Below are 6,000 nucleotides of genomic sequence, written 5' to 3' on the forward strand. Positions count from 1 at the left end.
GCTTTGCTCTCCCCTCCCCCGAGCTATCTGGGAGCCACTGCACACCAGCTCACCCGTGCACACGCAGGCTGAGGCGGACGCTCGCTCCGGAGCTGCAGCCGGCAAGTCGGGGCTTGCTGCCTGCCACGTTGGGCTCGCAGCTCTGAGTGTGCCCTGCAAGCCCGCCGGGCAACCCCCGCCTCCTCCCTAACGTACCCTCACCAGCCAGAAGGTGCGGTGGGCTGACCTGAGCCCACGAAAAAGCAGTTCCAGGAAGAGTCAGGGTTAAGGCTGAGTTCAAGGGAGCCATCTCTGCCTTCCAGAGCTCTGGCAGAGAACTGCTTGCCCAAGATAAGCTGGTGTGGACCGGAAAACTTCTTTTGGCCCTAGATTGCCAGGCTGAATCCAGCCTACACTGATAATCATAAAAATCTATAACCATTGGAACAGTGGTTTTTATGAACAACGTGACAACTCATGGATTTTCCAAGCTGGAAGATGCTTGCATTGCTGAAAACGGATGATTTAGTAGCGGGGCAATAAAAAAGGCAGGCTCTGAATGAGGGAGGGAGACTCACTTTTCCCCAGCAAAGGGTGGGGTTTTTTTCTCCCCTTTTCCAAGACTTCTTTTTTTTTTTTTTTGTCCGGCTATGAGGGCATAGTTGCAACACCAGAAGGTCTCCATAGCACTTTAAACTATGCTGTAACAGGAGAAGGGGCAAAGTGTAGTGTAACTAGGTCCCCCAACGTGGTTGCCTGAGCTGTTAAGCATTAAGCAGGTAAGTTATGTTTTCAGTTGTACTGATTAAGCACATCTGAGGAGGATCTCACCGCACATTTCAACGGAGAGCTGTTCACGCAGTTAGTATTTGTGGCAGCAATCAGAACTAATCTACTATGCAAAGCTTTGAGGATGTCAAAAGATGCTCAGGGATGTCAAACCTCACACTGATGTCTTCACAGCTGAGCTGGAAAGAACTTCGGTTTTATGACTGTGTATATCATTAAGGGTGCCAAAATGAAGCCAATCCCACACGTTAACTCAGGAGCTCTGGATGCTATATCCACTATCCTGGGAAGCCATCTAGTGGTAAAAACTAGAATTACTGGAAAATGACATTTGAAAGACCTCAAACTTCTTAACATCTATAGTTACTAAATCACCACTGCAATGGAAGTGTATGAGTCTAAGCATCTATACATAGGTAGGCAAGTTATATTACACAATCAATAGAAGTGAGTTAGGAAGCTGAATCCCTTTGAAAATAAATTCAAACCACAGAGTGTTACAGGGTTATTTGTTTGCAAAAAAAAGAGCAATCAAGTTTCTGGTGCCAGCCACATTTAAATCCTGTATCACACATAGTTTTTTTAACACAAAAGATGAACAATATCTAAATCCTTGAATTTCAGCTCTGTTACAAGTTCCACCAAAGTTTTCAGAAAAAAAAAAAAGAAAATAAAATTCAGAGAGAAACTTGCAGAGTTCTTATCTTTAAATGCCAGGTTACCTCATATGAAATAAGCCATGTGACTACCACTGCATCATGATAAAATGTCAGGAAAGAGGTTTTTGGAGAGAAGAAGATGAAGCATTCTAACCGGAAACTGTAAGTCTGTACATATGGTCAGAATCCCTAACTTAGCTGCATCTGAAATAACCAGAGCTCAGAGAATTTCCATTGCCGCTTGGCAGCATTTAGCACCTCTGTGTGTTTTTACAGTAATACCTTTAGAAATGGAGCTAGGGGAGGCACCTGGCATTACAATTTTCCTCTCAGCCCAAAAACTCTGAAGGGGAGAGAGAAATTACACAGAGAGCCTAGTGTCTGGTTTAAACAAGAATGACTCAGTGTCTGGACTGGTAACAAATATAACAACTTTCTGGTAGGGAAATAAGGAGCAGTGTTAAAAATGAAAGGATATGAAGTTCATTGAAAGAAATTTGATTTTTTGACTCCTGAGTTCAGTCTCTTTATGCATAAATCACCACAGACACATTAAAATAGAAAAGTCAGCAATACTACACTACTGTTCAGATTAAAAATGAAATTAATTATTAATTTAAAACATTTGCAGGTTCGTTGAAGCCAGTGGGAGTAGAATAATTTGTGAATATTGATTTCATGTATCTGTTTCCAGCTTCAATAATATTCTAAAATGTATTGGAAGTGGTTTTTTTCATTCAATTGTGGTTTATTGATTTATGTGCAAAGTTGCTACCAAACTTGGAGTGGGAGTAAAAAGACAGTTCTAGATATTTAAAATATTCCTAAGCTGCTCTTTGAATTTCATGAAAGTATGAACTATTTTACTTCTTTACTACTTTACTTTAGATTTACCTTGAAGCAGTGAAAACCAGTAGTTGCTTCACTGTACAAATGTACAAAAGCAAGAAGCAAAAGCAGACTTACAGTAAAACTGAAGTTACGGCATCTTGCCTGTAATAAATATGGTGAAAAATATATGCAACTTATTTTAAAATTCACCTAATTCAACCAAAAAGTCAAATAGCTGTAAATTCTACATGTACTAGATAGAACACTGAGAACAGCTGAGGCTCGTCCCTTTTAGTTGCAGTTCCACTCTGAGAAGTCGCAAAAAAAGTAGTATTCTGAGTAGTAACCTTCTACTCAGAAATCCTTAACCAGTGCACTGGAGCATGCAGAAAGCAGGCCTGTTAGTTTTGTAAAATTGCATCAGTTGCTAATGCTATCACTTAGTTGCAGAATTAATTTTGCATTTTGGATAGTTGCACAGTACTGAACTATTTGTTCCCCATACAGACACTCACAACAAAGTATAAATTGAAAAAAAAAAACCCAAACTTGGTTTAAGCCATTTTCATGGCACTTTAGACTATGTTTTATTCCAGTCTGCAACAAGAGCAAGGAGGTAGTCATGTAATGTGTCCCAGCAATAACTCATACAGTTTCAGCTTCTGCTTGTCTGTGTAAATTTCTGGGTTTGTACTTCTTAACAGAAGTGTAAAGGAAGATGGCTTTAATACAGTTTTATGAATCTATTCTGAATTAATAGGTTTAGCTTTCAATCATCCCTGAATGACCCACTCCTGGGACCATAGCTCAAAAGATGCATTTATGCTTTCTGAATATTTAACCACAATAATACCTAACTCTAATAGTCCAGCTTAAAACTAAACCTGTTGTTCATATTTAGGGTAGCTAATGTAAAGGTAGGTTAGGAAGGCCTATGGTAACTGAAACCCAGTTTTTGGATTGTATTAGTGCAGATTTACTCATACTCTCAATAAGAGTCATAGAAATCTACTTTTTCTTACTTGCCTTGTTTTGAAGAAATAAATAGCAGTGAAAAAGCAACTTTTGCCTCCAAAACAAGTTGATACATTCTTTATATACATCACTTGCATAGCAAAGGTCCATTTTTGCAGAACAGTGTTACATGGATCTGTGAAGAGGCTCAGGTAGAGTGTCTTGATGTTGCACCTAGATATATTGGCAGAACTCTAAATTTGTTCATAGAGCCTTTGCAGGCAAATTCCTAGCAAACTTGGAAGTCCATTCATGCAAATGAAGTTGCTAAACTGCAAAAACTTTTGAAAGGAAAAGGAGCTGAAAATTAAAAAGCATGCTGAAGGCATGTCTGAAAGCCATTTGGACTAACAATTCTGTGTTTTCAACTTAAAAAAACCCACCCAAATATATACAGTACATTGGTAAGCAGATGTGAAAAAAACTGGGAACACAGAACAGCACTGTTACACAATGGAAAGTCTGTTACTAGAGTGTCAAGTAATACCAGTTTTTTACATCAGTGCAGGGTTCTTGACCATGGACAATCTATCATGATCACAGACTAAACCTCCTTTAAAAAAGGAAAACCTTTTGCCAAGCTGATCTGTTTCTTGTTACATGAAGTACTGCTGTCAGATTTGGATAAATCAAGGGCTAAATTTTTGTGCTTCTTGATTTCATTCTTCCCTTGAGTTCACATTTTCCATTTGAAATGTGTCCCAGTGGTTCTATGATTTCACACTGTCCTTCTATATGCTATTAAGTATTAAGAGTCTGATACTGTTGCCTTGTAAGTGGAGTTTTGCCATGGACTAAGCTCAAAGGGACCAGGTTTCTGTTTAACTTCCAGCCTTGACAGAAAACAGTCTGTGTCCAGCCTTATGTGAAAAGCTACATTTGCATGTCTTACTGCTTTCCCAGGGTCTCACAAAAAATCGGTATCATGAATAAAGATATAACAAATGTTTTACTGAGTAATTCTAAATTCTAGATGACATCCCTTTCTAGATTCAATATGTGTAAAAATAACTGTCTTTATAAGCTGAAGTACAGTGTTTTCAGAGTGCATGTAGGTGCTACCTGGAATTCAGAAAAAGGGATGTAGTATGCAGTACCAGAATGTGGTATTTATTTCGATTGCTTAAGTCATTTAGTACATGTTAGATTTTGTCATTTGTACTTAACTGCCCTTCTTTTTTCTCACCTATCTTTACTTAGAAGCCAAATCTGTCTCAATCTGTTAGCCTGCTTCTTCATACTGGAATAGAGAACAGTGAAAAAATACCCCATGTAAACATGAATGGAGTGACTACATTTTGTTAAACTCATCTTATGTTCTTTTTAATACATTTACCTCACTTTTACACCAGTCAATATTTACCATTCCTTCTGACTAATTCCTGAGTCCTGACAAAACTCCTAAGACACATGAGGAACTACGGAGGCAGAAGAATTAGGTCTGTAAGGCCCTCAAAATTAGAGAAGCTTATTGTTTCAAGCACCTGAACCAAAATCACGCTAAACCAACGTGATATGGATTTTGACAAAAACAGAACAGTAGGCTAATGCCTGTAATAAGTTTGCACTGGAAGCTTGTAAACTAGCTTAGGAAAAAATCTCTGCATAAAATGTTCCCTGAATCCTTTCTAACAATGCCTTTTTAAAAGAATTCATTACACGCAGCTATAATTTCTTGTCAGAGCTAGTGGTTCACTAGTATATACAGAGGTGAAATAATTCAAGTGCTCTAACTGTTGTTAAACCTGACAATTCTAGAAAGGAAGCCAAAAAGAGGAGGAATGTTAGGAAGAAAATGCTGTTGTCAAAGGCAAACCTTTTTGGTTGGAAGGCTAGGATGGATCAGCTTTAGGTGTATGAATTGATGGTGGGGGAATAAGATCACATTATAAACTGATGACGGGAAAAAAAGATCTCTGGAGAGATTCAGCTGAGCTAAGAGAAGGCACAGAGGGATGCTGGGTTCTTTGTTCAGACAGAACCCACAGCATTTTTGATTATGGTCTGAGCAAGGACAAGGTTGGATTTTTAGTAATTTATCTGGATATTTCTAGAACTTTACCCACTGTTAGCAGAAAGTCAGTTTGCTCGTTCTTGCTGAATCACTGCCATTACCCCTACAAATTGGTATCACTAATCTTTTTAAGGGAAGAGCAGATCTGGAGGGGGACATTGGAGCAAATAATACATGGGGTAAACAACATAGGGCTTCCAAAGCCCCACTGATCCTTTAACACATTTATGGGGACTGCTGCCCTTTAGAAGTTATATTATCTTCCCTGATACGCACAATGGCACAGGGCAGTGAGGATCAGCTGATTCTTTGGAGGAAGGAAGATCCGTTGTAACAGTAGCATGCATAAATCCAGATGTTTCTGTCCTGGTTTTGGCTGGGACAGAGTTAATTTTCTTCCTAGTAGCTAGCATAGTGCTGTGTTTTGGATTTAGTACTAGAAGAATGTTGATAACACACTGATGGTTTTAGTTGTTGCTAAGTAGTGCTGAGACTATTCAAGGATTTTTTGAGCTTCTCCTGCTCGGTCAGGTGCATAACAAGCTGGGAGGGAGCACAGCCAGGCCAGCTGACCCCAACTGACCAAAGAGCTATTCCATACCATAGAACATCATGCTCGGGGGCGGGTGGGGTGTTGGTCGGTCAGTCGTGGGCAGAGTGATTGCAGCTTGGGCAGAGTGATCGTGGCTTGGGGGGAGTGATTGCTGCTCAGGA

The sequence above is a fragment of the Egretta garzetta genome, unplaced genomic scaffold (genome assembly GCF_000687185.1).
Source record: "Egretta garzetta isolate BGI_Z169 unplaced genomic scaffold, ASM68718v1 scaffold69, whole genome shotgun sequence".
Classification (NCBI taxonomy): domain Eukaryota; kingdom Metazoa; phylum Chordata; class Aves; order Pelecaniformes; family Ardeidae; genus Egretta; species Egretta garzetta.